Source organism: Stegostoma tigrinum, chromosome 11 (assembly GCF_030684315.1).
Source record: "Stegostoma tigrinum isolate sSteTig4 chromosome 11, sSteTig4.hap1, whole genome shotgun sequence".
Lineage (NCBI taxonomy): Eukaryota > Metazoa > Chordata > Chondrichthyes > Orectolobiformes > Stegostomatidae > Stegostoma > Stegostoma tigrinum.
Genome location: NC_081364.1, coordinates 18,395,160 through 18,411,347, shown reverse-complemented (window position 1 = coordinate 18,411,347; position 16,188 = coordinate 18,395,160). Strand labels below are relative to the sequence as shown.

Sequence of the window (16,188 nt, the reverse complement as noted above, 5' to 3'; positions counted from 1 at the left end):
GTAGGTGCTCTATACATAATCCCAGTCACAGCACACCATAAGGAAATATCTGAGCATTATTCAATTGAAAGCTGCTCAGCATTGTGAAATATTTCAATTTTGAGTGGGTTTAATGCATTGTGATGGTCTCCAAGAAGATGAAGCACTTATAATGTAAAAATAAACAAAAATGGGTAACAATGCATGGTGAATATAACACTGCTTTCATAGAAAACACTGACTTCATGATTGCACAAATTCCAACTCGTCAAAAATTCTGTTGCCTTATTCTGTCCCAGGCCAAGTTCAGCTCAATTATCATGCCTATTCATATTAATAAAATCCTGTTCACTAACAATTTAGAAGGCTCATACTAGTATTTAAATCCTTTCATGGTCTACACCCTCTCCATTTCTTAACATTAATTCTACAACTTCTCTCCGTAAAATTCTGGCTCACCATCTTCCTTTCTGTACCATTGTGTCTTCAAATACCACCATCTCACTCACTTCCTATTACTCCATTAGACCTCGTTCATGTTCAACATTTTTAAAATCATCTTCTTAAACTCAACACCAATTTTGTTAAGAACATAGAACAGTACAGCACAGTACAGGCCCTTCGGCCCACGATGTTGTGCTGACCTATTATCCTACTAAGATCAAATTGCCCTGCATACCCTACATTATACTTCTCTGGACATTTATGCATTACACTTCTGTGGAGCACATTGAGTAAAGGTGCCACTTCAATGCAAGTGATTGTTGCTGCTGATACGCTATTGAATGTTTAGTTGCATTTAAATTCTGTGCTGAATTACCAAAAATCAATGTGGAAAACGAGAGCCCTGAGTTTAATTTGCAGCCAGGAGTCTTCTGACTGAAATCTGATGTGTTAGCAAAGCATCTGAGGCTGTACAATGTAAGGCTACATAGTAGATTTCCTATTGGTTTGCTATATCACAGTGATATTGTCAGGATGGAGAGTGACTCAAGTGACAAGTAAAGGCTGCAGAACCAAGTGATTGGAAAGAGTGTCATGTGGGCATTGCAATCTGTAGATAAGGAGGGAACAACGGGGCAGTGAAGGCCTATGGTTTCCTTGTAGGGCCTGGAGGGATACACCTGTTTGCCTCAGAAACTTTTAAGTAAAGATACTTGTCTTTCTGGGTCTCCTTAAGTCTCATTTCTGTGCTGAGAGATTGGTCTGGTGGAATATATCCACAATGGTCCTCTGTGCAGGCCTCCTATTAACAGTGCATTCCAATAACATCAGCATTGCACAGTTTATGTATCTCTAGAAAGGCAAGACTGTCTTCTGGTAAGTATCCCTCTTGCCTGGTCAGAGAACAGGTTAAGGTAACATGGGCAGAAGAACAGGATAGTTGCCTCACTCATTTTAGCTGCATGCCTGGTTTCAATCCAGTAGGCAAGCTTAGTATCATCCTGAGAGATATCAGTGACATTTCAAAGACTGATTGCAAGCTCAAGATTTGGAGAGCTGGAGAAGGTGAAGCCGTTGAAAATTCTAACATCAACAAGAGCAATTAATATCATATTTTGTGGTTTCCTGATGATTTTGTTTGGAACAGTGGAACCAATAATTAATACAGTTACAATATTTTCTAAGGTCGCAACAGCCTAAAGTTTTAACGACACTGGCTAAAGTTTTAGTTCTGATTATCAGTTAAGAGCTTGCGTACTGAGTGATTTATTTGGTGTTTAAGAAATATTCTGCTTTTACCACTTTTTGGGCAAGAGCTATAGTAAATATAGTAGTTACCACATAAAAACTGACATCTCAATAATGATAGAAGGTACCTTGGGATGACTAAGGATAGCTAATGATTTTTTTTAACTGTAAAATACCATAAGATTTTCAATTAAGCTGTGGCAAGTCCTTATGGGCAAAAGTCTTTTGGTGGAGGCTAACCTCAGGAATAATAGATTAAAGTTCCAAGTCTGCAAAGTCTCTAACTTGTTTTTCATCGGCATCGGGAGGGTTTTTATATAATTGTTGGAGACAAGCGTGCATAGTTTCTCATTTTCTGAATCTAAGTCTTATTTACTGATCAACTGATGAGATGGTAGTATTTCAGAAGGAATTGTAAGTCTGCTTTTCAGGCTTTAACAGTGCGCCTTCTACAAGTATGTTTTCTAGTTTTTACTTGATCAGTCCTTTGAGGTGTTTCGGGGGCCTTGGGCTTAACAAACAGAATTGGCGTTCCAGTACCAGACGTTTCTGGCGTCACTTTTGTGATTTCTCTGATCAGAACAACATGTATTGGTGGTTTACTAGTGTTTGGCTCCTTTTTCTGTATCTTTTCCTCTCTTTTTGGTTTCTTTAGACACATTGCCATATATTTTATTATTGATGTTTTCGCAGTGCTTTGTTCCTCCTCTGCCAACTTTTCTTCTGTTGCCATTTCTTTTCGAACTATTCGGAGATTTTTGAGATCCACCAGTGTCAACGTTACATCTAAATTAGAATTTTTACCTTTGATGGGGAAAAGACTCCTTGATGTAACTTTCTCGATTTGCCACTGAAGAAAGATGAGAACAGCCATTGAAAATATAAAAGCTGACAAACATTTACTCTCTGACAAGTTAATAGGCTGCTAATGATTTTTAATAATAATATTTATTGTTTGGAATACCACATTCACTGTGTGAAACATTGTTCAGATGATCTGGTGGAATTCATCAGTTGGTGATCTGTATGGATTCCAGTTCCATTTGAGACCTGAGCATGTAAACCATGGCTGGGACTCCAGTGCATTACTGACAGAGTGCTACATTGTTGAAGATGCCAGTTATTTGGATGCTACATTAAGTCAAGGCTTTTCAGGTAAGCATAGTACTACTCCAAAGCGTAGAAAAGTTATCCCCAGGAATTTGGTCAATACTGATCTCTCAACCAGGATCACAAGAAAGAGATTATGTTGTTATTACATAGAGTCATAGAGTTGTGCAGCACAGAAACAGACCCTTTGGTCCATCTCATCCATGCTGACCAGATATCCTAAATTAATCTTGTCCCATTTACCAGCATTTAGCCCATATCACTTTAAACTCCTCCCATCCAGATGCCTTTCAAATCTTGTAATTGTACCAGCCTCATTTCCTCTGGCAGCTCATTTCATACACACACCACCCTCATGTGAAAATGTTGCCCCTTAGGTCCCTTTTAAATCTTTCTCCTCTTACCTTAAACCTAAGCCCTCTAGTTTTGCACTCCTCTACTCATGGAGATTATCCTTTCTGCACCCTTTCAAATTTAACAAAATATTTCTTACAGCAGGGAGACCAGAACTGAACACCATATTTTAAAATAACAAAGTGTGAAGCTGGATGAACACAGCAGGCCAAGCAGCATCTCAGGAGCACAAAAGCTGACGTTTCGGGCCTAGACCCTTCATCTTGTGCTCCTGAGATGCTGCTTGGCCTGCTGTGTTCATCCAGCTTCACACTTTGTTATCTTGGACTCTCCAGCATCTGCAGTTCCCATTATCACCATATCCTAAAAGGGGCCTCACCAATGTCCTGTGCAGCTGCAAGATGACCTCCCAACTCCTACATTCAATGCACTGACCAACAAAAGCAAAAGTACCAAAAATCTTTGTCACTATCCCTATCTACCTGTGATTGCACCTTCAAGGAACTACGAACTTGTACGACAAGGTCTCTAGTGTTGATTGCATTCAAAGTTGCTGTCATTTTCCTAGATTTCATTCCCTGCCTTATTAGGGTGATTACAGTTTCCTTTGAGGTGCATTAGGATATCCCAGTATTGTGAAAGGTGCTGCATAAATGGAAATGTTTCTTTAGGAGAATGGACCTTGGGATAATAGAATCCCTACAGTGTGGAAACAGGCCCTATGGTCCAACAAGGTCCTCACTGACGCTCAGAGCATCCCACCCAGTCCCATCCCCCTGTAACCCACCTAATCCGCACATCCCTGAACACTAGGGGCAATTTAGCATGGCCCATCCACCTAATCTGCACATCTTTGGACTGTGGAAGGGAACCGGAGCACGTGGGGGAAATCCACACAGACACGGGGAGTATGTACAAACACAGACAGTCACCTGAGGGTGGAATTGAACCTGGGTCCCTGGCACTGTGAGGCAGCAGTGCTAACCACTGAGCCATCATGCTACCCTAAGTGGGTCATGGTTGGTTTGATCTTTAAGTTGTTGCCTTGTTTTCTGATGGTAATCATCAACAGAGAAACCACTTTGTAGGTAATCATTATTGCATTGAATCTACAGAAATTCCTTTGACCAATTGCAATTCATCAGAGCTTCAAGTGTTTGAAAGGCTTAAATACCTCAGTGTGGCGGGATGGTGGGGCGGGGGGGGGCTTCTGCAATTACAGTTTAGTTTTTATTCATTCATAGGATGCTAGGCCAGCATTTATTGCCCGTCCCTAAATACCCAGAGGGTAATTGATTGTTCACCACATTGCTGTGGATCTGAAGTCACATGCGCAAGGTAAGGACCCGAAACATCAGCTTTTGTGCTCCTGAGATGCTGCTTGGCCTGCTGTGTTCATCCAGCCTCACATTTTATTATCTTGGATTCTCCAGTGTCTGCAGTTCCCATTATCACTGATCGCAAGGTAAGGATGGCAGTTTTCTTCCCGAAAGGACATTAATGAACTAGATGGGATTTTCTCGGCAATCAATAATGGATTTATGGTTATCATTAAATTCCTAATTCCAGATATTTATTGAACTTGAATTCCACCATCTACTACAATACCACTACACCATCACCTACCCTCAGGAAAGAAACCTATAAACAACTCTCTGCCTCTCATGGGTAGTCTGAAAAGTTCGTTTCTAAGTTACTTTTAAGGGAATAATCACTTGAGATTTTTAAGCTTTGAATGAATTTAGTTGAATGGAAATTTTATTTACGAACCTGTATAAGTGGGCACTATATTATAATATTAGAGGTTTTTTTTTTATCTCCACGTGGTACCTGAGATCCCCTTATGGTGGAAAATGGGTGAATGATTATGAAGGTGAGTGGTAAGAGGGGTCAGAGATTTTGCATATGGGCCATCAGTTGACAAAGAAGATATGATGAGCTCTGGGGGGTGGATGTTGGGTGGGTGAGGACATGCACGAGGGTGGGCGGGGTGGGGGGGGGGTGCGCGTGGTGATGGTCTCAGGGCCTGACAATTATTGAAATAACTGGGAAAAATGGAGCTACTCTTCTGTCTCACACCCTTGCTGCCTGTGAGGGCAACTGGCTCAAAATTGTCTTCTCTCAGAGGGCAAGCCTCGTTCAGAAGAAAACAGATATTGGCAACTTTCTTTGGGTAGCTAAAGAGGCTGGAGGGCTTAATTTTGACCTGAACTAAAATCTACCCCAAACTGTGTGATAGTCAGCTACAGGAGGAGTTGAATCAGTAGAGCAATGGGTCAGTAAGGAAAAAGTAGACTTGATAGTTCCATTGAACTGTCAGAAAAATAAAAATGATGGAATTGCACTAGTTACATCGGTTTCCTCACAAGCAGGAGGTGTATCATTTGGGCAGAATGAATTGGCATCAGGTTAACTCATTGCCTCGTGGGAAGCCATGTTGGGGTTGTACAGGACATTGGTGAGGTCTCTTCTGGAACACTGTGTCCAGTTCTGGTTGCCCAGTTATAGGAAGGATATTATTAAGCTGGAGAGGGTTCAGAAGAGATTTACCAGGATGTTGCTGGGTATGGAAGATTTCAGTTATCAGAAAAGGCTGGATTGGATGGGACTTCTTTCCCTGGAGCACAGGAGATTGACCTTAGAGAAGTTTATAAAATCATGAGGGGTGTAGACAAGGCTAATGGTAGGTATCTTTTCCCTGGGATGGGGGATTTCAAGACTAGGGGACACATCTTCAAGGTGAGAAAAGAAAGATTTTAAAAAGTCATGACGGGCATTTTTTCTTTACACAGAGGGTGGTTTGCATGTGGAATGAACTTCCTGAGGAAGTGGCAGATGTGGTCACAATTACAATGTTTAAAAGACATTTTGATAAGTACATGAAATGAAAGGTTTGGAGGGATATGAACCAGGAGCGCACAGTTGGGACTAATTTAATTTGGGATTATGTTCCACATGGACCGATTGGACCAGAGGGTCTGCTTCTGTGCTGTATGACTCTACCACTCTTCGTTAACTAGCCACATGAGAGATAGGAATTGAAAATGAGGAAGGGAGGTGCTGGAATAAATAGAACATTAATATGAGTTCAAAGTAAGTTAAGGAAAGCAACGCACAGGTGCACAGAAACACTTCCGAAAAAAGTCCTCAAGTGGAATTGTAACTTGCCAGCGGTCTATGGAAAAGAATCTCCACTTATGAGCCGAGCATTGGATCACTGGCTTCTTCACGTTCCAAATTTTGCTTGCTTTCAAGTAAAATGTTCTTTGATTAATTCTTCTTGTATCACCTATCAGTGTGGTGAACGATTTGTGGGGAGTTTGAATTTTGACCTTATACTTCTTTGTCAACTTCCCAGATGGCAAATTTTTATAACCATGAATAGTCACTTGGATAGCTGGAACTGGGGTGGCTGCCTCTCCTTTCATCTTCTACCATGCAACATGAATCACTTAACGTAATGTCTCAGTGACCGATCACATTTTGACCTGTAACATTCAGGGGCAAGGTGCACTTTTGACATTGTGGCATCACAATGCTGATTGTTTTGTGATTGCTCATTAGGCATTAGATAAGAATGTGTCAACAACTGACATTATGTATTGTATGATTGTTGCACATATGAAGAAGAGAGATGAGACTAACATCAAGGCAGCATTTGACTGAATGTAGCATCAAGCAGACTGAGCAAAACTGAATTCAGTGAGACTCAGGAGCAACATTCTCCACTGGCCCAAAGGGAGGTGGCTATGGTTGTTGGAAGTCAATTATCTCAGTGCTAGAGCATTCACAATAGAATTTCCTCAGGGTAATGTTCGAGGTCCAACCGTCTTCAGTTGCTTTTTCAATTACCTTCCTTCCATCAAAAGGCTATATATCAGAAAATTCACTGATGATCGCACAATGTTCAGAACTATTAGCAACCTCACAGTTACTGTGTCCAAATGGACCATGTTCAAGCTTGGGCTGATAAGTGGCAAGTTGAACTTGTGGCCCATAAATGCCAGATAATGACCATCAGTGAATCACCCCTTGACATTCAATGTCATTGTCATTGTTGCATTCCCCATTATCAACATTCTGAGAATTACCATTGTCCAGAAATGGAACTAAACCAGTCATATAAATATGGTGGCTATAAAAGCAGGTCAGAGACTGGGAAAACTGCAGGAAATGACTCACTTCCTGACTGTCCCCAAAACCTCTTCATCATCCACAAAGCATGAGTCAGGAGCTTGATAAGATAATCAGCACTTGCCTGGAAGAGCGCAGCTCAAATATTCAAAAGCACTCAACAACATCTAGGAAAGCAGCCTGTTGAGAGGCATCCCAGTGACCAAGTTAAATGTTCTATTCTCTACCTCTAATACAGAGTGTGAGTAACACGTACAATCTACAAGATGGGCTGCAGAGACTCAGGCCAGGCCCCTTCTTCAGCTCCTTCTGAAACTATGACCTCAAGGGACCTAAATAGGCAGCGGTAACATTGAAGCACCATCACCTGCAAGTTTGTGTCCAAGCTTCACATTATCCTGACTTAAAGCAAATCACCATTTCTTCGCTGTCAAAGGATCTAAAATCAGATCCAAGCAGCATTGTGGGTGTCCCTATACCACATGGACTGTAGCTATTCAAAAGATTCACTCATAGAATCCCTACAGAAAGGATGCAGGCCATTTGGCATATTAAGTGCACACCAACGTTCCAAACAGCATCCCACCCAGACCCACCCCAGACACTATCAGCAAGTTAGCACAGCCAATCCACCTAACCTGCACATCTGTGGACTGTGCGAGGAAACCAGAGCACCCAGAGGAAACCCACATTGATATGAGGAGAATGTACAAATTCCACTCTGACAACCATGCAAGGCTGGAATCAAACCCAGGTCCCTGGCACTGTTAAGCAGCAATGCTAACCACTGAGCCACTGTATCACCACTCATCATCACCTTCTTAAGGGCAGTTAGAGATAGGCAATATATGTTAGCCTTATCAGCGACAACCTCATCCCAGGAAAAAATCTTAAAAATTAAGAGTTTATTTACACTGAAGCTTCAAGTTTGACTTGCATTTCAACTTTCAACCAGACAATCTCCTTCACTACACTGCTCCTGTGCAACCAGAATTTTAACAGCCCTCTTAAGAATAGAGCCATGGCTAAGCCAGAATTCACATGTGGGCAAATCTCTTGGCCAAAAATTAGAGAGTATGAGAAAGGGAGAAGCACATTTTTCACTAACAGTTAATTTCATTCTGTTTGGTAATGGGCCTCAATTCAAAGTAGAATTCTAGCATTAATGTGAATCAAAATTCTGTTTCAACCACACTAAACTTGCAGTGTGAATATCTTAGAACTGCCAACACTGCATTAAGGTCATTCATTTCAGTTTTCTCTCAGCCTATTTCAAAAGATCAAATCACTGGTTAAAGACAATTGATCCTCCTGTGTTCCACGTACTCCAAAGGCATAGGCGCAAAAATTTAGAAGCAATCTTTGAAAATCAAAATAATGCAAAGTGGGAAATGCATTGAGGTTTAAGGACATGAGGAGTAGTTATTAATAACTTCCATAGTTTTAGCCTTTAAAAGACAGATTGATTTATTCCGTAAAATGTGTAGGTTCTGCTTATCAGGGAGAGAGGAAGTAGATAATGCATGACCGTCAGTCAAAAAGTTGATAAATATCCCCGTGACATTAAACTGTCTGGAAAGACAATTATCAGGGCATCGTAAGTGGGTTATGAGTAACCTCAGTTAATTAGATATGCTATCACAGCATTATCTGTAGATTACTTGTTTGCAATTCAGAGATATGTGACAATTACAGATTTTTTTTGCACCGCAATTACTGTTGCATGAAACATGACAAAGATTTGCACACAGCAAGATCCCATACAGGCAATGTAATAATTTACTGATATTTTTTCACAACAGCTGTAACCAACAAGTGTCTAGGCCTGAAACGTTAATTTTCTGCTCCTCTCAAGCTGCTTGGTCTGCTGTGTTCATTCAGCTTTACACTTTGTTATCTCAGGAAGTCTCTCTCATAGTTCTTAAAAATAGTGCCAAAGAATATCAGGGCCAAAGAATGTCATATTAACACCTAAGAGGTCTGGCAGATCTTGACCAATGGCTTGTTTGCCTTGATATGTATAAAACAGATACAAAGACACCAATTTGCATTTATGTTAAGCCCTCAATTTAGTAACAAAAATCTTGATGCTTCAATGGATCATTAATTAAATAAAATGGCAATAAGTGATGTGAGATGTAAAAACTGAAGGAACTGCAGATGCTTTAAATCAGAAACAGAAACAGAAATTACTGGATAAGCTCGACAGATCTGGCAACATCTGTGGAGAGAAATCACGGTTAATGTTTTGGGTCACTGAGCCTGTAAAGTTATCTCTAATTTTTCTCTACAAATGCTGCCAGACCTTGAGCTTTTACAGCAATTTCTGTTTTTGTATGTGAGGAGCAACTTGCACATGTGATCAAAAGCATTGCTATAAGAGTATAGCGTCATACAGCATGGAAACAGAACTTTCACTTCATGCCAATCATGTTCCTAAACTAAACTAGTCCTACCTGCCTGCGCTTGGCCCATATCCCTCTAAATGTTTCCTACTCATGAACTGATCCAAATGTCTTTTAAACATTGTATCTGTTCCTGCACCCACCACTTTCTCTGGCAGTTCATTCCACCAGCCTCTGTGTAAAAAAAATTACCCCTCATTTCTCTTCTAAATCTTTTTCCTCTCGCTCCTTAAAAATATGCCCCGTAGTTTTGAACTTACTCATCCTTGTCATTCACCGTATCTACGCTTCTCATGATTTTAAAACCTCAACAACCTCTTATGCTCCAGTGAAAAAATTGCAAACCCTCCATTCCTGAAAACATCCTGGTAAATCTTTTCTGAGCTCCCTCCAATTTAATAATATCCTTCCTGGAACAAGGTGACCAGAAATGCACACAGTACTCCAGAAGAGGCCTTACCAACATCCTATGCAACTGCAATACGACTTCCTAACTTCTCCACTCAAAGGTCTGAGCAATGAAGGTGAGAGTGCTAAGAGAGAAGTTTCAAGGAGTGTCTCAAAGGAGGAAGGAGTGGTAGATATGCAAAGAGATTTACGGAGGGAATTCCAGAACCTAAGGTTTAAGAAGCAGAAGGCTCCAAGTGTGGGAAGAATGTTGAAACACACCCGCTCCTCACTGCCTTGTCCTCATTCAACTAGACTGGATCCTTTCTCCTCCAAAGTATTGTATCTATCTCTAAATCCCTCCACAGTCCTTACTCATTTAAACTCTCCATCTTTGTCAGCATTGCAACTGTTGCATGTCTCTCCCAAACATATCACATAGATTTGCTGTCTCCTCGTTCTTTACCCATCTGTAAAGCAACTCAGGATGAAAATGCAAGTTATTTCTGCTGTTATTTGAGATGAACATCTTGCATTGGACAGTCTCCACTTGGACATATTGTCCCTCGTTAGGCTTTTCTCAAACTGAGAAGTTATTCACATTGATTTTATTTCCATTGTGATATATGAGGTTGGATGTTAGATGTGGTTTCTGAAGGCAATTCAGTTTGGTATTCTGATGGAACATGTATGTCACATTCTTAAAGGGAAGTGTGACTCAATAAACTGCATTCTAGATGATATCTATCCAGTCTTTTAAACTCAGTGCTTCATCTTGTACCTTGGAGATATGGAGAGATGACACTCATCAGGCTCTGGTGAGAGCCATTTCATACAAATACATTTAACATGTTAACTCCCTCAAACTTTGTTTGTTTCAGTTTGTCTGTAACTATATCCACAGGCTTGACGCACTGCACAATGAGCAGTCAACTTTCACACAGAATCAAAGTGCCAAACTACTGAAGAGAACAACACGTAAAATGAAAGGCCCTAATTTTAAACTAAACCACCATAAACAACAAAGATATGTGGAGTACAGAGCATATGTCATCACTTCTCTAAGAGCAGAAGTGATCTTTGAAGTATTGAAGGATGCCGAGGATGTTGCTGAGATCCATGAGATCCTGGTTATAGTTCTGATTGACCGCATCATTGAAATTGATGATCGACATCACAGTCACTCAATGGAAAAGGAATTGTATCCTCCTGATCACTGTTCCCTAACTCACTATCAATCATCTTGTATTCCAATTGTGAAATCACTTAATTGGCTTCAGTCCAGGCAGGGATGATGGGAGTTTGTGATTATAAATTGGCCATTTCACACAAACCTAATCTCCAACTTCAAATTGTGATCTCCTTGCGCATGTTCACCCGTCGATGTACAATTTATCTTTGCTTTGTTGCTTTGCAATTCTATTTCCTTTCCTTTCAACATTCTTGTTGGAAGATAGTGGTGCTTAAGAATGTCCACAGCATGCATTAGCTACAACCAACCATAAGTTTGGATGGTGTCCTTTTAGTTAGAGAGTGTGGGATGGGTGAATATATGCAAAGAAAGCGAACAAGATCAAAGTCAATTTGGTCAATAATATTTTGGACTCCAATTCACAAGGCTGGATTCTAATCCAATAGTATTGTGCTCAAATTATATGGCCAGCGGCATTAGAATTACAGAATTGTATTGTACAGAAGAAGATTGTTTGACCTCTTATGTTCATGCCATCTTATTGAAAGAACTGTTTATTTGTCCTACTCTCTCACTACTTCCCATAGTTCTAGCACAGTAAATAGTTGGATTTTGGAATTTTTTTTCTCTTTATTCATTCACAGGATGAGGGTGTCACTGGCTAGGCAGCAGTTATTGCTCCATCCCTAGTTGCCCAGAGGGCAATTAAGAGTCAACCAGATTGCTGTGAGTCTGGAGTCACATGTAGGCCACACTGGGTAAGGACAGCAATTTCTTTCCCTAAAAGACGTTAGTGAACCAGATGGGTTTCCCCCCCAAAATTGACAACTGATTACATTGTCATGATTTGACTCTTAGTTCCAGATTCCTTTTTGTTTGAAATTCCAATTCCTTCATCTGCCATGGCGGGATTTGAATCCAGGACCTCAGCACATTATTGGAGTCTGTGGATTAACAGTCCAGCGATAATACAACTAGGCAATTGCTTCCCCCTTGTTTAAATGCTTAAGTCTTCCATTGGATGACAAAGGAGATTCAAAAGTCGACACAAAAGAATTTCAATGTTATTAAAAAATGCACTTGCACTGTTTCTGCTTCATTGTTAAATCCTTATTAGGAAGACGTGTTGTGCATTTGAATAAGACAGCTAGCACAAAATCCCTTCTTGATTGACATTGTTGCTGTCTGAGAGATGTGCACTGATTTTCCGGTCTGCAGTTTGTGTGTCACATTATCAGACCGATCTGAGACGATTATAATTGAAGTTTCTTGCCTCATAGCCTCTACACTTCTCAATATAGAAGCATTGTTCTTTTGAAGCCTTCTTCTCTCTAGTACTCACTTAATAGAAAGACACCACATGCTAGTTGGAGATAAGGCTCTGACATGTTGCTAGTCAAAAATAATTATATTATCGCTATTGCCACTGGAAGGATTGCAGTGCATGGAAGTGAACGTTTGGAACAATGTTCTATGCATTCACATATTTGCAAGCTCTTCTTGTAATGTGCATTGAATCTAGATGCAATGTTAATTATAAAATCAGTATTACCAGAATATGATTGATTTCAAATGCTGTAATGATGTGACAGGTATCATTTTAATTTCTGCTTGTGTAATTAAGCTGATGGTTTTCTATTTTAAAAACTGCAGAGTGAGAAATGCAGTTAATTAGCAGCTAATATTTGAGTCATAGAACTACCCTTAGTGCTACAAATTGATGCAATTTGTGTTGAATTGTATTAGGCATTTGCACACGCACAGTGAATGCTTGCCAGAAGTATGTTGAACAGAAAGAGCAATAATTAGTATTGATATTATGTCCCTAAGGGTAATGCTAGACAAGTCAAATCCCAAAGTATACCTAGACAGGATAGACCATAAGTTCGTACATTTTTGTTACTGCAATGGGCATCAATCACTGAACATATTCAGTGGCTCAGTGGTTAGCACTGCTGCCTCACAGCACCAGGGACCTGGGTTTGATTCCACTGTTGGGCAATTGTCTGTGTGGAGTTTGCACATTCTCCCTGTGTCTGTGTGGGTTTTCTCCAGGTGCTCTGGTTTCCTCCCACAATCCAAAGATGTGCAGGCTAGGTGGATTGACGATGCTAAATTGCACAGAATGTCCAGGGATGGGTGGAATACTCTGAGGGTCAATATGGACTTGTTGGACCAAAGGGCCTGTTCCCATACTGGAGGGATTGTATGTATGTATGTTCCTATATTCACAAGAGGCTGCTAATATACTTTTAACAAAAGAACCTAAAAGTTTAATATACATGAAAGAAAACATAATCTATGGAACATTATATAATATTGCCAAGGTGTATTATAAATGCCAGAAATAAAGATTCCACCCATTTATCCCAACAGCAACTTTATAGACATTCACTACAGCATCTGCAGCTCTTGCTGTCAATGAATGACTATAAATGGTTTCTTTTTGGCAAAATTCTGCATTCAGGTAAGAATATTTCCCTTAGTTAATATCTCTTCCTCTTAAACAAGCTGCTACCTCAACTCATTTGCTAATCAACATGTGTTCCTTAAACCCATGTCTTCAATAGCCTTCTGTTTCTGAAGATCCACTCTTACCCACATCTGGGCTTCTCCTCTGTCCAGACCTGACTGCTTTGAAGATTACTACTAACAGCTCTTCTACGGTAAACAACTCTCCATATCTCTCCAACTGATGGGTACATGAATAGGAAGGATTTGGAGGTAATATGGGACAAATGCTAGTAAATGGGACTAGATTAATTTAGGATGTCTGATTGGCAAGGACGAGTTGAACCGAAGAGTCTGTTTCCATGCTGTACAACTATGACTCTATGACACAGTTCTCTGTAAATTAATTTGTTTCTGTCTATATCTAGGGTGGCATGGTGGCTCAGTGGATAGCATTGTTGCCTCACAGTAGTAGGGACCTGGGTTCGATTCCAGACTAGGCTGACTGTGTGGAGTTTGCACATTCTCCCTGTGTCTGTGTGGGTTTCCTCCAGGTGCTCTGGTTTCCTCCCACATTCCAAACATGTGCAGGCTAGGCGAACTGGCCATGCTAAAGTGGATGTGTAGGTTAGGTGGGTTATAGTGGGATGGATCTGGTTGGGAGGCTCTGAGGATCAGTGTGGACTTCCATAACTATGGGGATTTGATTATCTCCCTACATCATTGGGCACCTTGTTGCAAGGCAGTGACCCAACTTGCTTTACGTTTCTTTCAACAATAACAAGGATGTCTGCTCTGTGGCTGCAAACCCTGCTTAAAAATACATACATTAACAAACCAACACGAAACCTCACAGACATAAGCATGAAAGTAAAATTATGTTCTTCTCAGTTTGTAATAAACAAAATAAAGATGTCAATCAAACCTAAAATTATGCATAATTCTTTATCTTTAGAATAAAAGCTCTTAAATAATAATAATACATTAAAACTGTCATCATAGCATGTTGATTTGATGGCAGCAGTGTTGATTCAGTGCTCAACATCACAGCCAAACCTCACACTTAATATTGCACAGATATGCACACAGCAGCATCACATACAGATTAGTTGTGAGTTTATTTCTTCGGCTTTTTGCTACGATTCTGTAAGATTTATGGAGGGAATGAAAAACTGGTGCAGCAGGTGTTGAAGTATGGGTTTTTTTTGCTGATTTTAAGGTTTTGCAGCCACGGTACATTCCCCTTGGGTAACAGCTTATCTTCAGGAACGAACCGAGTCCGTAGACAGCAGAAAAAGCTGCCGGAGGAAGAAGGAAGGGACACGTGGCAATATGTAGGGTGCAATCAGTTCCAGGTGATCTGACTGTCATGACTGAATCGCTGAGAGTTTGTGCTAGCTGCGAGGTGTGGGTGTGAGGCTTACAGAAAGGCTAGATGTGTAGATATGGTGCAGCAGTATATGGCTAGATAAAGGCTTTGGTGATGGGGACGGTGTGAATTGAACAGTCTCTCGGGCTAGTTATGCAGTGGGGGGAATACGATTGAAAAAGCTTTCACTGACCTTGGCTTTCTGAATGAGATCATTAAACCTCTTGTGGCATTGCGTACAAGTCCTCGGGGGCTTTGTTCTCCAATGGTATGTAGATTCATTGAAAGTAAATCGACGAGACATCCAGATGACTCCTGCTTTCTACAAGATTCACTAATATCATTGGTGCAGGGTGCAAAAACATTGGAATTCTCTCCCTCATATTGTGCCGCTTTTTAATGTTTCATACATCAGACATTCCTTACTGGACTCCCAGCACCAGTAAGAACAACATGAAGCAACATGCAATATGAAAGCAATGCGAACCACCAAAAATATCGACGGCCACTTCACTTTCACTTTATTTTCAGGTAGAAAGTTCTACAAAAAAACCTTTTTGGTATATTGTTCATATTTTTAAATTACACTTAAGTAAATAATGACAGAAATGAAAAAATACTCTGTCACGGAAATCTAATTTTTATTAAATCTTGAAACAACGCTGATGTGATCAAACTATTCAAGTGATAGATCTGCACTGACTATTGATCCAGAGTATTCCTACACGCCACACCATTCTTCCAAAACATATTGGTTTGTAAATAGCATAAGGTAGCAGCAACATGGTATAGCACTTAATCTTGGGTGTTTTAAGAATTATTTCTGTAATGTTCCAGACCCAAACTGAGATGATACAAATCATAAATGCTGGGAGGAAAAAAAAATAAGGGGAATTCAAATAATTAAATGTTTGCAGGGAGTAGTGCAAAATGTCAATGAAGGATATTTTAAGGGAAGTCTAAAATGTAGAAGCACAAGTTCTTAATTGCATTTAGCAAATTTTAAAAGGCAGCAGTTCAAGCTTATGAATAGAAAAGCCATTACGGTCTCCAAGCAACAAAGCTTTCCTTTCTTGTCAAATGCAAATTGGACCCAGCAGAATTGATAAAATTCA

At 40.2% G+C, this 16,188-nt stretch overlaps 1 protein-coding gene across 1 annotated transcript in view; it reads right to left on the bottom strand.

Moving 5' to 3' along the window:
• cidec (cell death inducing DFFA like effector c) overlaps positions 1-15,429 on the bottom strand; it is a 43,427-nt gene extending 27,998 nt beyond the window's left edge. Inside the window, exon 1 of the mRNA XM_048547788.2 lies at positions 15,267-15,429. The gene's annotated coding sequence lies outside the window, so the exon portion shown is untranslated. The remainder of the gene's footprint in view (positions 1-15,266) is intronic.
• Positions 15,430-16,188: the final 759 nt, after the last annotated feature.